The sequence below is a fragment of the Hylobates moloch genome, unplaced genomic scaffold (assembly GCF_009828535.3).
Source record: "Hylobates moloch isolate HMO894 unplaced genomic scaffold, HMol_V3 SCAFFOLD_2, whole genome shotgun sequence".
NCBI lineage: Eukaryota > Metazoa > Chordata > Mammalia > Primates > Hylobatidae > Hylobates > Hylobates moloch.
In genome coordinates, this window is record NW_026652277.1 from 131,122,406 (window position 1) to 131,149,964 (window position 27,559).

The following is a 27,559-nucleotide window of genomic DNA, read 5'->3' on the forward strand; positions in this document are numbered from 1 at the left end:
GGGGGGGTTCTGTCCATTTTTTTTGTTTTGTTTTTTATTTTATTTTATTTTACTTTAAGTTCTGGGATACATGTGCAGAATGTGCAGGTTTGTTACATAGGTACATGTGCCTATTTGATACATGTGCCATGGTGGTTTGCTGTATCTATCAACCCATCATCTAGGTTTCAAGCCCCACATACATTAGGTATTTGTCCTAATGCTCTCTCTCCCCTTGCCCTCAACCTGCCAACAGGCCCCAGTGTGTGATGTTCCCCTCCCTGTGTCCATGTGTTCTCACTATTCTACTCCCACTTATAAATGAGAACATGCAGTGTTTGGTTTTCTGTTCCTGTGTTAGTTTGCTGAGAATGGTGGTTTCCACCTTCACCCATGTCCTTGCAAAGGACATGAACTCATTCTTTTTTATGGCTGCATGGTATTCCATGATTTATATGTGCCGCATTTTATTTATCCAGTCTATCATTGATGGGCATTTGAGTTGATTCCAAGTCTTTGCTATTGTAGATAGTGCTGCAATAAACATATGTGTGCATGCGTCTTTATAGTAGAATGATTTATAATCCTTTGGGTATATACCCAGTAATGGGATTGCTGAGTCAAATGGTATTTCTGGTTCTAGATCCTTGAGGAATCGCCACACTGTCTTCCACAATGGTTGAACTAATTTACACTCCCAACAGTGTAAAAGTGTTCTTATTTCTCCACAGCTTCACCAGCATCTGTTGTTTCCTGACTTTTTAATAATCACCATTCTGTCATAAGATGGTATCTCACTGTGGTTTTAATTTGCATTTCTCTAATGACCAGTGACGATGAGCTTTTTTTGCATGGCTGTTATTCTTCAGGTTGATGCTTCGTGGAATTTTACTGAGCCTTGGAAAGAGAACACCAATTAGTGGAATGAACCACCCTGTTCCAATAAATAGAACACTGATTTAGAAGTGACCTAAAAGTGAACTCATGAAAGTCAGGAATGTGTTTGCACTAATGTGGAATTTTATTTTCAATTTTTCTCTGATATGAGAGATGTTGAAATAGCAAGAGACAGACACTGTCCTTATTGAATTTCCATCTGAAAGTAAAAAAATAATAGAAATACTAGAGTAACTCCCTCCCAATTTTGCAAATTCAGAAACAGAGCCCTGGAATGAACTATTGTTTGTAAAATCACTGGCACATAGTAGGTATTTAATAAATGTAATTTATTCTCTTTGCTTTACCCATTCCAAGAAAAATGTGCCTGGGTAAAATGATTCTGACTTCTTGAAGCAGACACACATTTTACAGGATTTTTGCTTTTCAAAACTAGGCCCAGGATATCATTTTTAACTAACAAAATTCTCCATTTCCTAATTACTTCAAGCTAAAGGTAGGATCAGGACAATGGATCAAAATGCTATCAAGAAATATACAAAAAGCATATGCCCCACAACCTAAAACTCTTTCTAGCAAAAACAGTCCAGCAAATAAAGAAGCCACCTGAGCAGTGACAGATGGGATAGAGAAAAAAAAAAAAAGTTCTCTTGATGATTTTGTTCTATCTAACGGCATTAAACCTCACTTGTATGTTGGTAACTATGAGATTTTTATCTCCGGCCTAGACCCCACCCCTGAATTCTGAGCTCATATAGTCCCCTACCTTGTTGGCATGTCTAGTTCAATGGCCACATGATATCTCAAACCTTCTACGTACAAACCAAACTGCTAATTTCCAACCCTAAACATGCTTCTCTAGTGGCAACCCCATTTGAGTTGATGGAAATTCCAAACTTCTAGCTCTTTAAGCCATAATCCTTCACTGCATTAACTTCAAAAATATATCCAGGGAACTAATCCTTATTGTTATCACCTCATTTTCATCCTTACTACTCTATGATGATCTCTCTCCTCTGCATCACTGTAATCACGATCTAAATCAGAGGTGTCCAATCTTTTGGATTCCCTGGGCCACATTGGAAGAAAAAGATTTGCCTTGGGCCACACATGAAATACACTAACATTAACAATAGCTGATGAGCTAAAAAAAAAAAAAAAAAAAAAAAATCACAAAAAAATCTCACATTTTAAGAAAGTTTATGAATTCGTGTTGGGCCACATTCAAAACTGTCCTGAGCTTCCACTCCTGCTTCTGAGTCCATTCCCATCACAGCCACCAGGATTTTGCTTCTAAAACGTAAGTTAGAGTAAGTTACTCTCACCATTGTCATTACGTTTCACTCAGCATAAAAGTTAAAGTCCTTGAAACAGCATTCGATGGCCAACATCAGGAACCTCAAGTTTGTTTGTAAAGGGCCAGAGAGTAAATATATCAGGCTTTGTGGACCAGATGGTCTGTGTTTCAACTATTTAACTTGAAGCAGCTAATGAGAAAAGTGTAAATGAATGACTGAGGCTATGTTCCAATAAAACTTTATTTATAAAACCAGGCAACAGGCCAGATGTGGTCAGTTGGCCATAGTTTGCTGACTCCTGCTTAATATTCCCGTTTCCTGCTTTATTTTTCTTCGTTACACTTAATGTCACCTGGCATACTGCTTATTTACTTGTTTATGTCTTTTCTAATTAGAATATAAGCTACAGGAAAGAAGACGCATCATCTCTTTACGCAGTATCTTCAGTACGTAAAACAATGCCTGGCACATAGTAGGCATTCAATAAATATTTGTTAAATGAATGAGTGAAGATTAAGATGCAGTCATGCAGAAAATCACTGGTCTTCTGGCTGGTATATCACTGTACATGCAACTAAAATGTACAGTCCACTGAAAATACCACCGTGCATCTATGTCATTACATTAGGGAAGTATTTTCTGACACCATCATCTAGATTTCTTGATCGTAAGGGTACATAAGGAAAACTGTAAATTAGAATAACAGAGAAGAATTTCTTATGTTCCTATAAAAAACATGTTTGAAAACCACTTTCAATATCTATCATCTCATTTTACCTTGATAGTATTCATATATATATATATATAAAATATATATATGAAGCCCTTTATCCACATTTACTAATTAAAGAGAAAACAAAAAGGTTAAAAAGCTTTCTGAGAGTCAAAGAATTAATTACACCCTCATAGAGCCAAGCCTAGAGCTTATGTCTAAGGTTGTTTCCACTGTGCAATTACTTTGCCATGAGGTATTTTTCTCTTATGGTACATTTGATTCTCGGTAGTTAAGGTTTTATGTTGTACATTAAAAGAGGAATATATTCAGGGGGAAAAATGAGAAGAACTTTGTCCCCTGAACTACTTTGCAAAGTTGTGGGAGAGAGCAAGGCAGTTAAATTTACCCATCCTTGAAAATAATAACTTTCTCTCTAGGCTTTAATAAGAGAATTATTGGGTGCTAAATGACAATTTGCTAGTGAGAATGAAGAATTAAGGCAATATTTACTGGGAAGGTAGTAAAAACTTTAAAAAATAACCAAACCTTTAAACTTCTACGACCTCTGTTTCTCTAGAGACTTTTCCATTGGGTTTTGGCAAGGGCACTCATGGTCTTGAAAACTCTTCTCAGAGTTCTTCCAGCTTCTTTCTTCATCATGGGTTTGGGGAGCCAGTATCTGTTTTCCTAATGTCAAAGAGGCAGGCGGTGCGATTTCTGAATTCCTGTGTCTGAGGTCAGTCATATCCTAAGGGAGAAATAGATATGTGAAACAGTACTTTTTCAGTATGACATTCTGATTTATGACATTTGGTGTGTTATGGCATTGCTTCTTTTGGAGACAGAATGAATGTAAATTTAATGCAAATATGCCTTATGTTTTCCAAACTAACAGCTGAAACATGTAACCTCTCAACACCTGAAATGCAACTTACATATAAAAGGACATTTCAACATTTTCTGGCTTCCACATTGGGGATCCTCCCTTCTATCGGTCATCTACAACTATATGATCAAAAAAATCTGTATTATCAACAATTCAGCAGTCAAAAATTTATAATGGTATCCTAGAGAATAAACTCCTAATTTGAAATGACTCCTTGAGCAATGGATTGAGAGAGAATTGGAGCTGCCTCTGGGCTCAGTGGGAATAGAGAGGTGGTATGGTTGTGGAAGGGGGAGGTAGAGACACAGTGCCATAGTTTTGTCTTTCCAGAAGCTCTGTCTTACAATCTTAACCTTTTCTCTCAACATCCCCTTTCAGCTCAGGCTCCCTCCTGCTGCCAAGGCATTCTATGGTCATGCTTCCCCTGGTTTAAAAGGCTGCTCGTTCTGATCTTTTCCTAAAATGCCGTCCCTCCAGTGCTCTAGGACCCTGCCCAAGTTCTACCCTCTCCCTAATTACTCTAACCTCTCCCACCTTCAGACCCCAGTGCACATTTTGGTCTTTGCCATTCAATTTAGTGCTTCTTGTTACTTCCTAATACTTAAATATTTCATATATGATCATCTCCCCTCTTTTAACTTCAAGCCAAGTCTGAGTATTTGAATTTATTTAAATCCTTCAATAGTGGATTCCACATAGTGAAGGTGCATAAAACAAATGACTTTTAACTTTCTTGTATATGGTAATTTCCCTTGCATTTTTTGGGTTTGTAGTTGCTGTGAAATGAAATCCAAATTTTTTAGCATGACATGCAAAGTCCTTTCTGGTCTGCAGCTAGCCTACCCCTCCAGGCTCATTTTGCACTGTTTTCAAGGCTGCCACCTCCCCTCCTTACGTTACCATCCCACAACACACACACACACACACACACACACACACACACACACACACACACATGCATCTTGTAGATTACAGCAGTGCTGAACTACTTGGCACTCCTCAAGTTTGCCTTGTTTTGCTTTATATATATATATGTATCATACTCTAATAATAAAATTTACTTGTCTATAAGTCTTTTTCTCCCAAAAACAGCTTCTTTTTAAGAATGAGTTTCTTAGTGTCTGTCTCTTCTTCATCATCAGTTAGAAGCATTTAATAAATATGGATCACTGTATAAAATTTCAAAGGGAACTTTTTAAAATTAAAAATGTAGAAGCAAGGGTTTCCCCTCAGAGAGTTCAGGAGGTCGAGGCTGCAGTGAGTTGTGTTCGTGTCACTGCACTCTAGCCTGGGTGACAGAGTGAGATCCTGTTGCAAAAAAAAAAAAATTGAATTTGACTAGTAAAATGTGGTTAACAACTTAAAAAGACTCAAAGAGAACTCTAAGCAGCCAAGAATATGCAGCTGCAAAAAAATCAGCTACTACCTCCAGGCTTAAGGAAAGTACATAATAAAGAGACCGGAGACTTAGGAAAGGGTTTCCCCAAGACTGAGATTCAGATCTCTTCAAAGAGGGTGCAGTCTAAGGGCTCAACCGAAGCTACCACAGACCCTAGAGCTTCTCAGAAGCTGCCTGTGATTGGGGAAAACCTGACCTGAAAATGCGGCGGAAGTTGATTTAAAAAATAGGAAACCAGAACCAGTCTTCTATTGACGAAGCCAAATGTCATGCCCACTGACAAAGGAGAACAGTTTACAGGGTCCAGTTCCATTTTCATAAAGCAGAACAGGAAAGCACGTATTTGGAGCTGAAAGACAATACATTTAAAACTGACACAAGCTTCAGTGTAAAATTAAGATATATATATAAAGTATATATATATAAAATATATATATGTAAAAATAAATAGGATTGATATGGGCAAAGTTAATCTATCATATTTCATCCCTGAAAGAAGATTATAAATGTTTTTGGATATTTTTATAAGTTAACAAAAATTTTAATACACAACAATGCAAAAGTAATACTGCCTGGGTTAAATTGGTTACAGGTTTTTAAACCCCAGGAGTTGAACCTAATTTTTTAAAGTTATAGTATCAAAAATTTTACAGAAAGGTAGACTTATGTAACCTGAAATGATGAGTTTGAAGTAACTGAAATACTGTCAGGATTCTCCCAGACTGTCTTAGCCAGAACCTGCAATAGAAACTGTTTTTCACAGAAGAAAGTTATATCTTTCTTCTGCTTTGGAGAAGATAGAAGGCTAAAAACAATAATGGAAAATAAAAACATATCAATTTGTTTATTTTTTGACAGCTAAGCAATTATAATTTTATTTAATAGAATGAATAAAACAAATTTTGTTCATAAAAAGAGATAAATCAAACTTATCTATTAGATACTGTCTACAGGATAGAGTACTAGGGGACCATAGAATCACAGCTTAGGTTTATTCCCTTGAAATATATATAGAATAAAATATGTCTATTCAGTATCTGTTGTGTTTTCCCTAAATTGTTCCGTTACCCATGGATTTAGATTTTGTGAGTGCAGTTCGGCATATTGTGTGTGTCATTTTCAGGATGTGTAATCTAGAAACATAAAATCAATTATGAAGACAAATATTGCATTACTGAATTCAGAAGACCTAAAGAATGCTAAGAAATTTGTGGAATTGACAACTTGAGAGAACTTTCTTAATGCAACTCATATTGAAAACCAAAGTTTCTTAAATATAAACAAAAATATTGTCAGACTAATACTTGTTTCCATTTGACATGAAAGAGCTTGAGACCTGACCGGCTATGGATATTAGAGCACTGGCATGAGGGACATTAACTGTTGGTTGTATTTTTTCCATAGAGGCATTTATAGCAAGGGCTATAACTGACTGTGACAGGCTTAGCTTGGTTAGGTTTCTCTTCAGTTTAAAATCAAGACCATGTATCTTCACTGTGTTCTTTCTTCTTCATCTCTCCAACATCAGAAAATTTCTTTCTTTTGTTTGCCTTGAATGACCTCCAGACACAGGCCACTGGTTTTTACTGAGGGATAGGACAGAACCCATTAGAAATGCTTATTTGTTTTTCTGACAAAAATGGCACCCATGATGCTTTGCTGCTTCTCAGAGAGCTAACTAACCGCTGTGCATATGCCATAGGACTCATCTTGAAAGGGCAGGTTGTCCTTGTTGAAAGAAAGTTGTTCTTTCCCTTTGGAGGACATCTGGGAGTAATATTCCCTGTATCAACTCTGTTAGCTCCTGTCTCACCCACACCAAGACACCTGGCTGCCAGATACACACACTGGCTTGTCAAATTCCATCAGTTCATTGGCAGCACAGAGAGTCTTGGATTCGGGTGGCCCAAGGGTGTAATGCTTACCAGAGAAAATATCACATTTTATCTTTTCTCACTGAACAACAATTATCAGAGAAAGTTGATCAGCCACCCCTTGTTATTTTTGTGTCTGGTAAACACTCATCTGACCCCCTTATCCACTTTGTTGAGCATCTATTGCGAAAGTGAACTCAGATCAAATTTCTGAAGTACTTATCAGACTTTCATGAGCACCCAGATGTGTTTTTCTCAAGGTAAGTGTAGTCAGCCTTTATTCATTTCTGAGCATGAATATTCTTGCTGTTTTTGATAAGATTCATTATATAACTTAAGAAGGATTGTCTGTATGCTTAGATAGGGTACTGAAGATTTATAATGAGGCTCAGGTACTTCAGCTGTTTCCAAAGAATTCACTATGATTTAAATTCAAACCAGACTGAACTCATCAACACGTTTCTTTGATGAATTATTATTTATGTGAACTGACAAAGCCGTGTGATTTTTCTATCAGTCGTCAAATCTGCCCCTTCACAGTTGGCAATAAATCTTTATTCTTTTCAGTAAGAATGCTCTTAATATGCTTGCAACCTGCTGTTTGTTGTGATTTTTGAGGTGGATAATGTTAATCCATTTTTTAAAAAAATCTGATTCGAACATTATCTAGCTCTTCATCGGGTTCAAAACTAGAAAGGGCACCTTTCTGCAAATTTACTTGTATGATAAATGCTCACCAAGGACTTAATAATGTTGGATTGCTTTATCTTAACAGCTACTCAAGGCTCAAACACACTATGAAGGAAATTAAAGAAGATAAGAAAATAGAATATCTTTGCCAATGATGGAAACAAGACGTAATAGATCACCTCTCAATGAACATGACTGTACAGGATACCTGTCAAATAATCAGGCAAATGTGTCAAATATTTGCTCTCGAGTGATAAGACATTGCTGTTTTCTGATAAAGTGGAAACTTAGGGATTATATCTTTTTATCTCTTTGTACCTTATTGATCCATCATTACATATTTCTTAATGAACAGCTTTGTAGTTTGCCGCATTTTAGAACTAGTGAGAAGTATAAAGATTTTCAGATTGCAAATTTGTCATCTAGACTGGATAAATCTAAAGAAAGGTTTCTCAACCTTGGCACTGTTGACATTTTGGGTCACATAATTCTTTGTTGTGTGAAATTATCCTGTTCATTGGAGTATGTGTAGCAGCATTCCTGCTGTCTACCCACTAAATGCAGGTAGTATTTTGTCTCCCCTGGTTGTGACAAATAAAAATGTTTCCAGAAATTGCCAAATGTCCCTTAGGACATTTTCTTTCCCCTGGGCGGAAAAATCATTCTAGAGCATCTGATTCAGAGTAAGATCTCCATTATACATCAAATGGAGAAAAAAAAAATTGAAGCATGAAACATTCACAAGTAGGCATTCCTCCAAAAGCAGACACTGAGACAGGGATGTGAATGCAAATAGTTTATTTGGGAGATGATTTCAGGAAGTGTCAATAAGGGAATGGAGATGATACAGTGATGGGAAGAAAGCCAATAAAAAGATGAGTTGTCAAGTTGGGTACCTCAAGGGTAATTAGGGCTCATTGTAGCTTAGAATACAGTGCTAAACACTTTTCGAAATTATTCAAACTATGGGGAAGGGAACAAGAGTATTTTTATCCTAGGTCTGTCTCCAAGAGTCATTAACTCTTCCATCTTTCTAGCCTTCCCTGCAATGGGCTGCAGAAGTTCTGGCAACTACAGAAAGCCTCAGGCACAGAATTTCAGAGCTTACATTTGGAAATTGTAGGGGTTGCTTGCCCAGAAATGGTGAGAGCCTAAGGGAAAGTCACCTGCATCTATCTTGATTACTCTTAACTCTCTGACTGCTCTGCACTCTCATCTGTCTCTGACCTCATGCATTCTCCATGGAGGCAATATCCCTTCAAGGGAGCAAAACTTACCTTTTTTACACTGTTCCTTTCATCTAAGAAAGTCCTTACTTTTTCTTTCCTCTTCCACTCCCCTCTCAAAATTTTATAATCTATCAAGGTCTAGCTCAAATGCCACTTACTTCTTCAAGGTTCCCTATGCTCTTACTCTAAGAGGTCACTTCCTGGCCCCACCTTTGAACTTCTAACCAACCTCTACTGCTTACCCTCATTCTACCTGGAATTAAAGTTACTTTTGGGCCCCTTCACATCCACTAGTTAAGTTCCTGGAGAAAAAAGATTGAGTCTTATACAATGCCATACTTCCCAGGTGGTCTAACATAGTGCTTTGAACATAGTAAGTGCTCAAAGTTATGAATTGGAAGAAAAAATATTTTTATCCTTCAACTCTTTTTTCTTTTTTTTTTTTTTCTGAGACGGAGTCTCGCTCTGTCACCCAGGCTGGAGTGCTGTGGCGCAATCTCGGCTCACTGCAAGCTCCGCCTCCTGGGTTCACGCCATTCTCCTGCTTCAGCCTCTCCCAGTAGCTGGGACTACAAGCGCCCGCCACCACGCCCGGCTAATTTTTTTTGTATTTTTAGTAGAGACGGGGTTTCACCGTGGTCTCGATCTTCTGACCTCGTGATCCGCCCGCCTCGGCCTCCCAAAGTGCTGGGATTACAAGCGTGAGCCACCGCGCCTGGCCCAACTCTTTTTTCTTTAGAAGAAAATTTACTTTTTGTCACAGCTCAATTCCTGGGTCAATGTGGGGCATAGTGGGAGCACTTCGTGAACTCTGGCTTCCTCAGAAGTGGTGAAGACCACAAACTATCAATCTGGGGAAACTCCACAATCCCTCTATAGGCATTGCTCCAGAAAGATTCCTCGTACTTTTTTAATCAGTGCTAGTTATTCATTATATTATTATGGGTATGCAAAATAATATACAGTTGGCCCTGTCTGAAGAATTACAAAGGATTGCCTAGGCCCTTTTGGTTATCCAGGTGTTTTCTATTTTTTTCCACTGCCAGGGTGGCTTGTGTTAAATCTGGAAAGACAGATGCCTTACCAAATGCAGATCAACTCCTGAATGCATTGATGACGACAGTATGGTAATGATTTCTTAACTTCCTTTGCTTAGTGATACTTTCCTGAATAGTTTCAGTAAAGGAGCTAGCATACCAGGGAAGTTTTTCTGCAGCAGATAAACACCGAGTATATTCTACATTCTGAATCAGTGTTAGTGTTGTTGGTCAATGATTCAGGAGGAAGAAATAATTCTCCCTTCTGCTATCTAAAGAATCTAAAGTTTGGAGGAATAGAGATAGCATTTTTTTAAGCCTAGTCAAAATTGCACAACTTGTAAGTGGCAGAGTTGGAATGCGAATCCATGCCCATCTGATTTTAGAAATGGACAATTGTTGGCCATGCTGCCCACACATAACCCTCTCCTACCAATGTCTTCACTCCATTCTACCACTCCTTTTTTCCAACAGGCAGCCCTTGTTGGTCACAAGTCAAAGTATGCATTTTGCCAGCAGGGAAAACACAAAGGGCATGGATGGGTCCTAAGCTTCTAAGGACAGTCACCAGCCCTGAAAAATCCTCTAAATTACTATATTGACTACTCCTAACCATGAGAAAAGAAATAAATGTAATATTTTTCATTGATATTATTGTTTCATTAACCGAAGCTGTCAAATTATAGAATGATTTTTCCAGGAGAGTGAGTCCAGCATTATCTTCAGTTACTGGACCAGTGTCCGTGGGTCCTCAGTGGTCTGAATGGATTAAGAAAAGAGCATCAAGATGGAGACCTTCTGCCATCATGTTTTGTCATTCATGTTTAATTGTATTCATTTTATTTTCAAATGGCTGATTACACCTATAATTATTTCCAAAATTATTTGCATCCTCAATATAATTTAGTTAACTTATAATTTATTTTTTACATTCATAAAACTAGTTCCAAAATTAACTTTATTGAAATATATAATTAACATGACACAAACTTGTTAATCCACTTCACCCATTGTATATGTTTGTATCTTGATTGTAGTCGTTCAGGAAAAGAAAATTTTTTAACTTTGTAGGAGATGGCATATGTAAATCCCCAAAAAACTGCCTTTGTTCTTCACTGCTGGAACATGATTCCCTCCCCAGTTTCCTGTGATAGGAAAACAAAATGGGATCAAACATGTGGTGTTTTGTTTTTGTTAATAGTATTAGGTCATCAGCTCTTCCCTGTTTCACAGATTGATACTTGGAAAAGGATGTAATGAATTATCTATTCCTAATGTTTTCTTCAAGAAGCTTCTAGAAACAGAGACTTGAGACTTTTAGAGAAATGGAAGCAGCAAGAGGAAGTTAACGTTTATATGCATGGGCCATAAGAAATATATCCTTCTTTATTTCAAATTGGCAACAAAACAAAAAGAATAAGAATTTATATATATGTAGACCACATACTGTTTTATTTAATTTACACAGAACATAGCATATCATATGCACCTCTGTTTAATATTTTAAACCTCTAATTATTTAGAATTGAAATCAGAATGTAAATGTCCAAAGGATTAGTTTTCTCCCAGCTCTCACCAATGATTCATTATCTGGAACAACTGCAGAATCTGTGTAGATCTCAGCCTAAGATCTATTTATATTACACACACACAAACACCCCTACATATATTATATATTATATACATTATGCATGTTACCTGTAATATACATGATTTATACCTAATATTAGTGATAACTCAGTTAAAATATTTAGTTAACCATACTACTCCATTTACTAAGCATTCTAGAGAATAGAATTTGGCTTCTAATAATGTTCTTCAAATTTAAATTATATTTTACTAAAAGATTTATGGTATCTCTCACTTGACCAGCAGAAAACCTGAATAAGTGGGTACTTCTGTTTTTACCCAACAGACCATAAAAAACTCCTATATATGAAAGAGAGGGATTGGGAGAATGGCTGGTTTGTTTGCTTGTTTGTCTGAATCTTGGATTCTTTGCCTCACCTCTGTCCAGAGAAGATTTGAGAAGACTGAACAACTATAACAAAAAAAAGTAAAAGGCTAAATAAAATTATAGTCCTAGAAATATATCTAAGAATGGATATTTAAGGCCACATTGGGATAAACTTCACAAATATGGGAGCTCTAAACGTCTATGTAGTTTAATGGTTAAATTTTAATTCCTTGTAGCATTCTTGTTGTATTTTGTTTTTGTTTTTTTTTGGCAGTGGAAGTAACAAGAGATGAAATGTTACATCATCTTTTTTTATAATAAGGAAAATATTGATGTGTACTTTCCAACCCCCCCAATCTTGAAAGAATTTTGCTCCCTGAGTTTTAAATTGGTGAAATCCATAACAGTGTGATCTGTCAGTTGTGACAGAAATAATACATATCTTTGATATATATATATATATATATATATATATATATATATATATATATGCCATTGAAGCTGGCAGTTTTATCCAGCACTGTCCTGGGAAGAAAAAGAAAAATTTGTTTTTTTGAATGAAAAAGAAATGCATGTTTTCTGGCTGGAATAATGTACTGGGTCCTAGGTTCTGTAAGAAATTTCTCTTTAAATTATTCATCCCTCTTGGCTCTGCTTCTTATGTTTCCTCAGCAAATCTAAATATGGCAGGAAAAGCAGACCCCAGATGGAGGACATTGGCATTCCAGATTACGAGTCAGACTCTGAGGAGCTTGATAAGAGTGAGTCAGCCTCCCTGAGTCTGATCAATTTGGGAATGCTGACGACCCTGTGATAATTTTAGTAGAAAGACATATTGCCTGCCCCTGGAGACATCCAACCCCATCCTCACCATCCACAACTATTCTTATCATTAGAGAAAAAGCAACAAATCACTTCAAGCAAGATTGTCTTTTGTAGTGCAAATTCTGTAAGAAATTTATCAGGTAAGATTTTGCATCGGATATTCTGGCTTAAGTAGTAGATGACACCTGGAAACACAGGCAGAGGGCTGGTGGTTTTCACAGTATCCTTTGATAAGAACTGAGGGCTGCCATTAGAACCTGAAGAAAAATACTTCTAAATAAGGCCAAGATAATGTATTCCAAGTGGTACCATGTTTTCAGTGATCTGGACTAATGCATAAATGAAACTTTGAGTGCCTAGGGAATTGCCTTCCAAAAATCCTCCAGATGGTCACTTCCTCAGGAAGAGAGCCTAGAGGCAACCCAGGATTACATTCTCTATGAAGAGACCGGAATCTATAAGGAGAATTTAGTCTAGAGGAAGGGCCTGAGATCCTTATCCTGAGTTTGTTTGTTGAGGGAGCGTCCTACACTTTGGGATTTGGGAAAGCGGAAACTTACTCAATTTCAGATCCTTGTTTGGAAATAAACAATCCTAACCAAGACCCTGGCCTCAAAGGAGAACTGCTCAGCTTCTACGGAGAGTGACTAAACAGATTAACTGATGGAAAAATAAAAATTTTTCTCAAACAGTTGTATTTATTCTCTTGTAGCAGATAAGCAAATGGCTGACTCAGCCTCTGAAGATCACCACTATGATGAGTTTTACCTGGGAGGCTTCTAAAGCAGAAGTTGCCATGAGCATCTGTTCATTGTGCCTATGGAGACACAGCCAGGAAACATATTAAAGGATAGTAATTTAGATGAATAAAATGTATTTAGTTGAATAAATATTATAATTTTATATTGAAATTACTTTTATATGATTGTGTTTTATGCACTGACTTCATCAAGCAATCTCACTAGTTACTATGAACAAGCTGCATTTTATTATAATGGCAGTGGACATTATAAATTAATATAAAATTCTTCCAATTCTCTTACAGCCTTTATTTGATGATGCCCTTTGTTCAGTAGAAATGTGGTTGCTCCTGAGGGAGTTAGCAACATGATAGCTAATTTCTTAGAAAGGTGAAAGCAATTTAAAATTATTTTATTATGCAGTTCAGTTATGCTTATTATAACTATGATAAAATGCTGACAAGAATAAAATGTCAAGTCACCCATAATCGCAACACCCAAAGATAATATTTTGGTATGCAACTTTATCCTCCAGTTTATAAAAAATATATTTTGTAAAATATATCAAGAAAGAGAAAGAGAGCTTGTTGGTTTCCAGGAATAATGAAGAGCAACGCAGTCCCCAAAGCCGGCTGTCTGATACTGACTAGCTAAGTGAACTGGCACACGTTGTTCAACTTCTCTATGCCTTCACTGTCTCATCTCTAAAACAGATGCGTATTGTCTGGTAGAAATGGTCTCTATCCCCAGATCCCATTTCACCAGACCAAGTATTAAGTAACTGATAAAAGGAATAAAATGCTAGTATCTCTCTAATGCCTATTTTCTTCTTATTTATCCTACCTGTATTATTTCTTACTTCCTTCCATTCCTCCTTCTCTCCTGGATTTGTAAAATGTATATCAATTAACTAAACTTACTTTCCTGACAATAAGGTTTCTTGACAACAAAGGTTTGTGTAGCCCAAACCCTTTTGGAATTTAATGTAAGTTTTAACTCTCTTTTCAGGAAAAAAAAAAAATAGTATATGGGATAATACAGGCAGGTATCTGAATAATATTTCAGGCCCTTCATAGCTCATACTCAATTCCCTAAAGAAGCTAGAACTCCTATTCCAGCTTTCCTCCTTTCCTCTGCTCTCTAGTTGGATTTTCTTGTCTGACATTACTCTCAATAACACATTAGAACCTTTCCTTTTCTGGGGCCAAGGGAGAGCTTTCCCCTTGGTCCTCTCAAGTTTCTATGAAAAATCAACTTGCAAAAGGTAGATTAATTGGGGAAAAGGTTTACAAATTTATTTAACGTGCATATGCAGGAGCCTTCAGAATAGAAACCCAAAGATACAGAAGAAATTGTTCATTTTATGCTTAGGTTAAATGAAGTATGGATGATTGTGTAGAAATATGATTGGACAAGAAGGGTATGATCTCATGCTAATAGATTGAGTGAGGAAAGCCAGCAAGGCCTGTCTGTCTGTATTCTTCTTGGCCCCTTTGAGCATGTATTCCTTCCTTCTAGGTATGAGGCAGGACCCTCTCTGGAATGGGGGTCTTATGACCTACAGTCAAACAAGACATATCAGATAAATTATGGCCAGTTTTTACACAGAAAGATGTCAGGAGGAAGTTAAAGTAATATCTTTAGGTTTTTATGGCTGACTTTGGGAAAAAGGCGTTCTGGTTTCCATGACTTGCCTTGCAGAAAAGAGATTCTAGTTTCTATGATAGTCCTCCAGGGAGAGTGGGACTATGAAACAGGAGGGCAGGAGAAGGTCAGAGAAAAACTTTTGCTTCTGAGGCTGCTTCTGAAGCCTTCATTTGGGGTATTGTTTTCTGAGTCCCAACACCCCTCAATCCACTGGTAGTACAGACTTTCCATTTGCTTCTGCAGCTTACAGTCAGCAGTTACAGGGCTAGTGGGCAGGGATGGGGGTGTGGTGTTTGATATGGGAGAGAAAGGGGAATATACATCACCCAGTTGCTTCTCACAACCTGCTGGACCTGCAGGTGACCAGTTTAGTCACCTATGTACAGTCAGTGATAAATGTGACAAAAATACTTGTGACTCCCAAACATGTGGGGAAATAAAGAGAAAAAGGTATAGTGTAAAAGAACGAGAGAAGAGCCTCAAAACTAGCAGAAGGTTCCACATAATATAGGAAAGTCTGTGGGCTCTGGCTACCAGATGCTTGCTATTCAAAGATTTCATTACTGTGCAATTCATAGGCATCTAAAATACCAGGAAATATACTAATAGCATTTGCAGTCCATCCCAAACCAGGAAGATTTCAAGAGTAATCCATGTGAGCTCAGCCTTTTGCTTTGTTCATAAAGCAATATGATCACTTGCTTAAGAGAGAAAATAGACTGTTTTTTAACCTTGCCTTGAAATTGTGAAATTCCTGTCATAAAAATAAGAAATAGTATATGAAGCCTTGGGGTCAGATCACCCACTGGTTTTCAGGAGTTCTCAATAGTTTTTAGGCTTTGAAGCAACAAGGTGAAGGGAGATTATGGTTTCATACTAGTATTTGAATTTCCTGAGATTTGTTTGCTTGAGAAAGACCCTTATTATTGTTGAAATGTTTAAAGAATTGAAAGAGCTGTTTTCTTGTTTGCAAATCCACTTTTTGAAATAGAAACCTCTAGGATGGAATGGAACAGCCACTGAACTTAAAACTGCATTTTATGTGTTTTTTTCTTACCTGATAAAAATACCAATCCCAGGATTCAATTTTTATAATTCTTCTATCATACTCCAATACCATCCTTAAATATTGGAAAATCTTTACTTTGTGAGGGAGGGGAAAGAAAACAATAACAGATCCTCTACCACATGATAAACCATGATATTTTCCTCAGTTGTTAGTCACATTGTACTTTTGGCCATGCCCCAGAAACCACAACCCTCAATTACATTTGCTTTCAGACATGTGGAAGAAACACATGCTAAAGTAATTAACAAAATTTTGACATTTACATTTTTCCCGTCAGTCCCTGTGATTCTTCAGCACATGATTCTATGTGAACCAAAACAATCATACATCAAGCTGACCACAATTATCCTTATCTAGTGCTTTGAAAATGTCAAAAAGTAAAACAGAAGAAAACAGTTTTTTCATAGACTTAGCACACTCTACTCCCTGTTTGGCAATGAGAACCACATGTGACAATGGCAGGAAGGTAAAGCATCATGTATTATCCCAAAGTCATTGCACTCCGCAGACAGCCAACTGAGTTTGATGACTAGTGGCTCTGAGCTGTCTCATTTGCCCTGCATTTGCTGTTCCTCCTTCTCTGTTGATAGATTCTAGTGCTCATTAAATGGAACGTGTAGTACAACCTGAAACTAATGAACTTTAAGTAGAAAATGAAACTAGAACATCAAATTTTCATAGTATCAGGAGATTTGTTGTAGCAATGGTAAGTGTATCTTCTAACTCTATCAGCCAATATGTAATAGAACATTTTAGAGAGCAGTGAGAGTGTTGTGCATTTGCTTATTACCCAATTTACTTACAGGACTTTGATAATTGTTCACCATCGACTTCATATCTTCATAATCCCACAAGCATTCATTAATCGTCTACTGTGGGCCAAGCACACAGAGACTGCATGTATAAAGATGAATAAGGCATGGCCCTTGCTCTCAGGATGCCCACAAATAGCGGAATGACAGACATATATGTTAATGATATTGCATAATGGGATAGAGTTATAACCAAGCTAACTAAAACACTCTATGAAGCACAGATAAAGAGACTTCATCTGTGAGTCACAACGGAAGCTGTGACCCTGACCACAGCCAAGAAATATGTCTTTAGTAATCATACTACCTATCTTTTTGTTTGCCTTTCTAGATCTCCTCTCTACCTTTCTCCACCCTGTTCTTGCCCCATGAAGCTGACCTCTGAGGACTGGACCAACGGGCTCTTTTGCCCTCTTGGCAAGAGATAAGAGGATTAAAGGAAGAGATTAGGCTATTTGTTCCCCTCTACTTCCCTGCCTAGTTTCCATGGACTGGTGGCATCTTTCTACCAAAGGCTATAGTTCCTGTCAGAGCCCTTTCCACACAACTCCCCTCTCCAGATTCCCAGTCCCACTCTCCCCTTCCCCTTTTCAGCCTAGGAGAAATAACGATCCTTTGTTGGCTTCCTACACTCTGCCCACACCTAAATAAAAAAATAACCCTTTATTAAACTCTCTTCAGTTACCCAGTTTGAAAATTTTGTCTGCTTCTTGCCAGGACTCTGACTAATGCAATAACCCTCTAGGAATTTAAGGTAGTCAATAATTTCAGTGTTACTCATAGAGAATCCAGCTTGGGAGCATACAACTAGGGTCTCACCAGTCACTGAGCAAACCCATCACAAATGTCCTCAAAAGATAACCCTCCTAATAATTCCAGTTCTTACCTAGGAGAGCCACTTATTCTAGAACAGGTCCTACCTCATCAATCCTGCCATAGGCAAATTGAAATAACAACAGAGTTCAGGACATGCTACACCAAAATATGGCACCCTAGCATGTGAGGAAACAGCAGAAGTAGGATATAGAAAGAATTTCACTTGTACCGTTTTTCCTGAAGCAGGCCATAAAACCTCCCCTGAAAATATGTCATAAAACTCTCATTCCCGAGGAGTCCTCTGTATTCCTGGAAAAAGGAAAGTCACAGAGATATTAAGAAGCATTGGGACAAAGAGGCCTTCTTAAGTCCCCCCAGTTTATTACCATTAGAGCATACTCTTTTGTTCTGTAATCATACCTCTCTGCGTGACTGTCCATAAAAATACAGTTTTCCCTGTTTCTTTGGGTCTTTACTTCTGAAGGCTACCATGTCACATAAAATTTGTATTAAATAAATATATATGCTTTTCTCTTGTTAATCTGTCTTTTGTTATAGAGGTCTCAGCCATAAACCTTGTGATGGATGAGGAAAAACTATTACCTTTTTTTTCTACACTAACACCCACCATTCTGCAGTGAGGTCAGGGGGTAGACAGAATTCTAAGAGACCTCCAAGCTTCCCAACCCCTGACACACACACATTTTTCCCAGTAATTTAATCGAATGCTAATCTAGTTGCTGCTATGAAAGAATTTTGGAGATGTGACTAGGATCCCAAATAAGCTGTCCTTAAATTAGAGCTATTATCTGGTGAGCCTGATCTAATCCCATGAGCATTTCAAAGCCAGAGAGTTTTCTCCAGCTGATCGAAGGAGTGCAAGTCAGAGGTATATGCTCTGGCTGACCTGGAAGACAGCAGGCATCCATACTATGAACTGCCTACGGAGGCCATGTAGTAAGGAACTGAGGGTGGGCTCTGGGAGCTGAGAGAGGTCCTTGGCCAACAACTAGCAAGAAAATAGGGCCTCAGTCCTGCAACTCTGTGGAAATGGATAGGTCCAACAATTATTGAACTTAGCAGAGGACTCCAGGACTCAAATGAGAACCACAGCCCGAGCTGACACCTTCATTCAGCCTGCTGAGACCCTGAGCAGAGAATTTGGCTACGTCATGCCAAGATTCTGCCCAACAGAAACTATGAGATTATAAATTTGTGATATTTTATAGCTACTAAGCTTGCAATAAATTGTCAGGCAGCAATAGGGAACTAATACAGGCTACATGGTAGCTTTGCTTTGCCTTTGGGAAATGAATTAACTTAAACACAAGTTTCTTCAAAAAAATAAAACATATTCTTTTCAATGCAAACACCTGGATATGTTAATATATTATCCATTTATTTGCCTTATTATATAGTATTTAGTGTACTGCCTGATATTGAAAGCATCTAATAAATAGTTGCTGAATGAAATATACAGGAATCATTTGACATTTTCTTCATTACTCAGATATTTAGTAATTCTAAAAGCATCCATTATTTACTAGGCTCTGTGAAAGACTGGATTACTCATGACCAATATCCACTGTCTTTCATTAGGAGAGGGTTATATTTTCCTGTACCTTTGAAGTAAGGCTTGGCATGTGATTTACAGCAGCTAATAGTAAGCAGAAGCAATATGACCACCACCACACAGAAGCCTTAAGAGTCCTTTTGCTCTTTGCCCCGCATTTTCCATGCTCTCATAACTAGCATGTTTCCAGGTAGGGGATGCTCTACCTGAGGTTTTGGGCCACAATGATGCAGAGCAGAGCCCCAGTCAATCCACAACTGCCATGCAGTGTGACCAAGAAATAAACCTTTGCTGTTTCAAGGCATTGAGACATTGGGGTATTTTGGAACTATGGCATAATCTAGCCCATGTTAACTGATACAGATTCCAATAATACTGATGCCTTCAAGAGTTATTAAGAAGTATATGATCTCAGGCCAGGTGCGGTGTCTCTCATGCTTGTAATCCCAGCACTTAGAGAGGCCGAGGCAGGTGGATCAAGAGGTCAGGAGTTCGAGACCAGGCTGTCCAACATGGTGAAACCCCATCTGTACTAAAGATGCAAAAATTAGCTGGGCGTGGTGGCAGGTGCCTATAATCCTCGCTACTCTGGAGGCTGAAGCAGGAGAATCTCTTGAACCTGGGAGGTGGAGGTTGCAGTGAGCCAAGATCATGCCACTGCATTCCAGCCTAGGTGACAGAGCCAGCCTCTGTCTCAAAAAAAAAAAAAAAAAAAAGTACATGATCTCACTTATATGCAGAATCTAAAAAAGTCCAATATATAGAAGCAGAGAGTAGGACAGTGGTTACCATGGGCAAGGAGGTGAGAAAAAAGGAGAAATGCTGATCAAAGGGTACAAAGTTGCAGTTACATAGGATGAATATGTCCAGAAGCATGAGGATAATAATAATACTGTGTTTTATACTGAAAATCTGCTAAAAGATTAGATCTCAGATGTTCTTACCACATACACAAACAGGAAAGTCAACTCTGTGAGAAGATGGATATTCCAATTTGCTTTTCTGTAGTTGTTATTATTATTATTATTATTATTTGAGATAGAGTCTCGCGCTGTCGCCAGGCTGGAGTGCAGTGGTGCGATCTCGGCTCACTGCAAACTCTGCCTCCCGGGTTCAAGAGATTCTCCTGCCTCAGCCTCCCAAGTAGCTGGGACTATAGGTGCACACCACCATGTCCAGCTAATTTTTGTATTTTTAGTAGAGACGGGGTTTCACTATGTTGGCCAGGATGATCTCAATCTCTTGACCTCGTGATCCACCTGCCTCAGCCTCCCAAAGTGCTGGGATTACAGGCATGAGCCGCTGCGCCCAGCCTTCTGTAGTAACTATTTTGCTATGTATATATATGTATGTCAAAATATTATGTTGTACACCTTAAATATATTCAATTTCTATGAGAACAAAAGTGGATATTCATTTTCCCTTAGCACTAACTACCTCTTTGCCTGGTATAATTTTTGCTTCCTTCCTGTTGCATCATCTCTAAACATATCCTTTTAATATACATGCTTCTTTTAACTGATTTCATTTCATATACAGTGTCAGGCTTAGGATCCTGAAAAAGGCTCTATGCAAAACAAAAACGTGCATAGGTTTTGTAAGAATGTTTTCTCACTTACAGATTATTCTCATTTGCTTTTGGAAGCATGGTCATATTTCAGGATTTAAATGGAAGGGTGCTTTCCATGTGGGTGAGTCATTAATTATAACAATTATAACTTGTATGTTTTTTAAACTACGTGTAAAATAAAAAAGTTTTGGCTCTAAAACGGCTTAGTCTCAAGAACTCATCATAGAGTAACTGTCTCTTCTCAGGAGGCGTTAAATGCCTGTGAGCACCACAATTTAGTATGACTTCAGGCACTTAGACTCTTACCTCCACACCTCACTTTGTTTGCTTACTGAACTGCTAATGTTGACTAGCTACTGGGTATCCATCATATTCTCCCTGTTGATGGGGAGGTCTATGCATACTTGGTTAACCATTAACATGCAAGATGGTGTAGGAATTCAAAGAAAATGTAGTCTTTGCCCTTCATAAATTTGTAGTTTTGTAAGCTTCAATTTTTCAGCTTGAAAACTTGTAGAGTGTAAGGAAAGGCAGAAAAAAACTTTGCCTAATGAGATAAACGGCCATTAAGAATTCCCTTTCCCTCACTGCTGTGCGTTCCAGTGTCTACTGTCTAAAATGGTCCACAGTGTTGAGGAACACAGAAGCAATATTAGGCAGCTCTCCATGAATAGTTTTGAAAAACTGTCTTCCTTATATTCCTCAAACATCTATTTCTCCATATGTCCTGACTTTCCTTTTTCCTCCTAGAAAATAAAAAAAAAAATTTTGTTTCACTCTACCATTTAATTTTGCCATAATGCTTTCCTTCTCAGAACCCCCTAAAGACTTCCAATGTGCTTCCAAATCAGATAAAAATTGGCTAGCAGCTGTTATAAGATTCTTCGTCAAATGACCACAGTGCTCTCTTGTTCAAGTAGAAGATGAGATTTCTGGTTCAATTCATGATCCCAGAAGAACTACTCAGCCTCCATGAGGGACCAAGAGTAGGATTCTAGCACTTGTAGGGTTCAAGGGACAGGTTCTTGGACCTCTGAAGATTCAATGAAAAATCAACTCACAAAAGGTAGATTAATTGGAGAAAAGGCGTACAAATTTATTTAACATGTACACACGGAAGCCTTCAGAATGAAGAGCCAAAAATAAAAGAAAAACTGTCAATTTTTATGCTTAGGTTAAACAAAGTATGAACAGCAGTGTAGAAATATAATTGGGCAAAAAGTTATGATTGAATGTTAATTAGATCATTTTCTCTTGTGGGAAAATGCAGAAGGGCCTGTTTGTTTAGATTCTTCTTGATCTCTCTTAAGTGTACATTCCTTCCTTCTTGGAGGTGGGGCAGGACTCTCTCTGGAATGAATGTCTTATGACCTAAACAAGATCCATAAAATAATTTCTTTACGGCCAGTTTTTACACAGAAAGGAGTAATATTTTTAGGTTTTATGGCTGTCTTGGGGGGAGAAAAGGGATTCTAGTTTCTGTGACCTGCCTGGGGGACAACAGGGATGCTAGTTCCTACGGCTAGCCTTGGAGGAGAATGGGACTGAGAGAGCGGGCAGAAGAAGGTCAGAGAAAAACTTTTGCTTCTGAGGCCTTCATTTTGGGGTATTGTTTTGTGGGCATTAACACCCTGTAGTACCAGGTCAGGAGACTGATCTTATTTTATGAAATATGGCCCAACTGACATCTTAACATCAAAGACCTCATAATCTTGCTTTTCTCATTCAGTCTTTTTTAATACAATTCAATACAGACAGCCTGGTTTCTTTACATTGCCCTCAAAACTCCCACCTGAGTACATTTATTTAATTTGTTTCTCTCACGTGGAATACCTTTCATCTTTCTCCTTCATTTTTTCAAAGCCTTTTTCCCAACCTCAAGTCCCTTGCATGTAACCCCCAGAGACTTTCTCTGCTCTGAATGCTCTGTGGTTGAATTGACAACTGTGGTCATAAAGCACAGAGTTATCTGTGTCTACAATGTGCCAAGAGCTAGGGCTTGAAAGAACAGCAGGACAATCCTTGCAAGGCTTCCCATGCTATCAGGGAGAATGAGATGGATATTTAAGAAGATAAATATCAATATATTCCATCAGCATATGCCACCTTGTCTCTATCCACAAAGCACTGTGATATGACAGAGTGTTCTGTGTCACTCATTTGACACTTAGTATTTGTAAAACTACATACATGATGTCTTCCACCAAACACTGAGGTGTTAGCTGAGATGTAGCGATATAAAAAAGCCTCTCTTCAATAATATACAAGCTTTGTGAGGTCACACCGCTCTGTGACCCTTCTCATTCCAAGATCAATACAACACACATGGCCCCATGTCATAATGAAGACTGCAGACTCTGGAGGCAGAAGTCCTCCGTCTGAATATAGCTGAGCCACTTCCTACGTGTGTGTTCTCGAGCAAATTTCTCTGTGACTGAGTTTTCTTATCTGTAAAATGGGGCAATAAATTTACCTACCTCATAGAGGATTTGAGAAAATCAAATGAGATAATGTAAGTAAAGCACTTTGCACACTGTTTGGCACATGGCAAGTCAATAAATGTTAGATATTTTTGTATTATCTCAACATATCTAATGCAAGTGACTGGCAGTCTAATGATACAGTTTCGCTGCCTCTAAGGAGTTAGGGGTGCAGCTGTAAGTAACCCTTTCTGCATGATGGATCCTCTCTGAGTGAAATAAAATGAAATAGAAATTTCATGCCTAAAATCTCGTCTTAAATATAATATTTTTTAAAGCTTCATTCCCTGTTGCCCGAGGGACCTATAGCAGGATTCTGGTATAAGCCGTCCCCACCCTGACCAGTGGGCTAGAAACTTTCTACTGGGCACCCACCTTCAGTCTTGGCTCTGCTGGCATGAGCAAGGCAGGGTTAGGGACAGGACAAGCACACATCCTAGTTCGCCTAAGACCCTTACATGTTAGGCTTGTTGTCCCAGTGTTTTTATTAACAGCACTTCCACTTGTTCCTTAGACATGTCTTGGTTTGGACAATAAATTACCCAGCCACCCTAGTTATAGAGTCTGCTATTCTGTCCCGCATTAAAGAGCAGAGTATAAAAGGGAAACATGGGCTGAGCTTAAACCCAGCTTTGACGCTGCTGCTCGTTAGCCACAGGTCCTCGGGCAATTGCTGAATTTGGCTGATTGGTAAATATCTTAGTCCATTCAGGCTGCCCTAACAAAACACCATAGACCGAGTGGCTTACAAAAAACAGAAATTTATTTCTGTTAGTTTTGGAGACTGAGAAGCCCAGAATCAAAATGCCGGCAGATTGAGGGATGGTGAGGGTCCACTTTCTGGTTTACAGATGGCATCTTCCAGCCATGTCCTCACATGGTGGAAGAGGAAAGGCCTTCTGGAACCTCTTTCATCAGGGCACTAACCCCATTCATGGGACCTCTGCCCTAATGACCTCATCACCTCCCAAAGATCCCACTGCCTAATACGTTAACATTGGTGATTAGGTTTCAACATATGAATTTTGGGAAGACACAAAAACTCAGACCATAGCAGTAAATTTTGCTCATTAGTAAAATGAAAATAATCGTACCTACCTACCTCATATGGCTATGAAAATCACATGAATACACAAGTAGATGTCCAGATATGTGAATTCTTTTGCCTTTCCTTTCTACCCTGCATACGTGAACAGAAAACAGTCCCAACCTTTTGAGATTAGGCTGCATCTGCAGGGCACCTGCTTTTGAGGTTAGGCTGCATCTGCAGAGCGCCAGCATGGCCTGTGCACGGTATGTGTGTTTCCCAGGCAATGGGGAGGGACAAGGCCCTCCTGGGTCTGTGTCCCAGAGCAGTTAGGGGAAAGAGAGAGACCCTATGGCTACTGATTACAGGCTTTAACTGTAATCATTCAATTACATGCTTTTATGTTCTATTTTACTGCATCTGAAAGAGACAAGGATATCTGGGTATCTAATAGCTACATTTACTGGGAGGTGAGCTACTAAAAATTGTCCCACAATCTGTGGGCAGGTTTCCAGGAAATGCTGGACTTGTTAGAGCAGAACTGCAAAGAGTCTGTTAATCAAGCCCTTCATCTGAATCACTTGCTCATGCTGCTTGCCCAGGGCTGAAGGCTTAGCTCTTGCTCATAGCAAGTGAGATAGTATAGCAGAATCTTAAAGGAATATAGGCAATTAAAGGGGAGTTGACGATTAATACTGAAACATGTATGGGGATTGTACAGGAGTGACTTTAAGCCAATTTAAAGTATCACACCACTAAAACTACCAGGACCAAATGTAATTCATTATTTTAATTCCCTCTGGATAAGATTGTCTCTAGAATTCCAAGTCTTTAATGACGATAATGTGTTTTCATTTGTGGATCCTCTCATACCTCAAAGCTGGAGAGGCAGAGGGCCCATGCCCTTTTTAAAAATCAAAAGTAAATATGATGAAGTCTTTTAACTTCACAGATGGATGCTACTGGCGATATTTCAGAATATTTAACATAGAAGGTATTCCAGTTTTCTTGCAGTTCTTACAAAGGGCAGAGACAAAGCCTGATTAGAATGAGTTTGCATTGTCAGAATTTTTGAGTCTGGCATTTTCCTTGAGTTTAAATGCTATATTAATAAATTCTGAATATAGTTTAATGCCACTACTTTTTCTAACTTGAAGTCAATTATTAAAAGGTCAAAAATTATTAATGTGTTTTAAGGAAGAATACTGTGGAAATGAAATATGACACACACATAGTAAGCACCTTTTAAAAAAAAAGTTAGTACTTAGCATTAAAAAATAAATGATAAAAATACAAAATTGAATTACTAATTTATTTTGAACTTTAATAAAATAAATTAAAATACAATACCATTTGAATTTAAGGGTAACTAATCATCTGCTAGAAACAAAAAATTAAGGTTTTTTAAAAAATTAATTGGACCATTAATTCAGGATGCACTTTAACACATTTTGTAAAGAATTTTTCATGCTCCATCTTTGACAAAACAAATGGTGGATTTAGGTAAAGGGATACAAAGGGCAGTAAATCCATAACAAATGTTTTGTCAGGAGGAAATAAACACCTTTACATGTAGTAGACAACACTATTTTGAAGTGGGAATTGATTCCACCTTATACTTCAGTTTTGTTTCAAATTGTTTATTTCTGTTAAGAGATGGGGGGAGTTCCCGACAAAAATCTTTCAGTCGGCTATTAATGAGTCACTTGTGGTCAGGTTCACAGACAAAAGCCTTTTTATTGACTGAGCTGGGTCAGATTTCCAGATTTTTCCTACCCTTTTTCATACCATGAAGACAAAACAAGGCAGAGGAGGAGTGTTGTGGGGAGGCCCGTCATGTCAAGTTTTTGAAATAGGGGCAGCCATCAAGAAAGTTGCTTCAAGGATGGGATCTTTTTCTGGGTTTGCTGTGAACACTGAGACATTCTGGTTCAATCTTTGTATGTTCAGGGCACAACATTCTCTTTCTGCAAGTGATGTCATATTTGGGGGCATAGTTGTAAGTGAACAGGGCTAGGCCCGGGACTGTTCTGTCTTTGTTCTAGTTCTGCCCTCAGTAGCCATGTGGCATTAGCCATGTCTTTCAACCTTGTTATCTGTCAAATGATTGGCGATCAGGCCTCTTCTCAGGTCCCTTCCTACTAATTACTAATTCTATCTATATTTCCTGTTGTTTATAATCAACATATAATATGTGTATGTGTGTATGTGTGTGTGTGTGTGTGTGTGTGTTTGTGTGTGTGTGTGTATGTGTATAGTTTAGGTTAGATAACTACTCATATATTGGTAAAAATAAAGAAGTATTTTGTTTATAATAATGCAGTTTCAAAATTCGAAACAAACTTTTTACTTGATTCTTGGTCTTGTGATAGTTTAAAAAAATCACCTTTTACCACCTTTTTTGCGGCTCCAGTCTTAATTTTAATCACAAAGAAAGTGGTAATTTGTTAGGCCAAATAACAGAAAATAATAAAAATAGTTAAAAAAAATGTGAGGAGAAACAAAAGGCAGACCAGGGTCAAGAAAGTCATTTCTTTTCTTAAGCAACATCATGATATGTGGTAAATTAGGAAGTGTGTTGATAACACACTGTGTATTTGTGTATATGTAGAAGAGGAGGTGGTATGTTGCTAAAGGAGAGTCCAAGAGATGATTAAAGGTCCGATGTCAAACATTTGGCTGTGGTTTTTATGTGCCTTTTACATTTATTGCTCCCCCATAAAAGTAAAATGTGACTAGTTAAATAAGTGTTGCTAAAACAGGATATTGAAGTTGTAATAATGGGAAAGCATTGCAAAGAACCCTTAGAGAAATTCAAGTCATTTCACATATTAATTTCTTAAAATTGATTTTTTTTCTTTCAGGTTTTTAAGAAAAAATTCTCTTACAAATAATAAGGACTTCTACATTTAGAGCCTATACATATAGTGGCTTTAAAAAAAAAAAAAAAACAGTTTGAAATAGAAAACTGTCCTCAGATCCTTTGGTATGCAAAAGCATTGCATTGGAAGGGAAATCTGCGGCTGAGCATGCTGTGAT

At 38.0% G+C, this 27,559-nt stretch overlaps 1 long non-coding RNA gene across 1 annotated transcript; it reads right to left on the reverse strand.

Annotated features, from left to right (window-relative positions):
- Positions 1 to 732: 732 nt before the first annotated feature.
- On the reverse strand, positions 733 to 18,182 carry LOC131381778 (uncharacterized). The gene is made up of 4 exons (XR_009210718.1): positions 18,100 to 18,182; positions 5,371 to 5,523; positions 3,436 to 3,637; positions 733 to 876 (listed from the first exon to the last, which is right to left on the reverse strand). It is a non-coding gene; the product is annotated as an uncharacterized LOC131381778 (long non-coding RNA).
- Between the last annotated feature and the right edge of the window lie 9,377 nt (positions 18,183 to 27,559).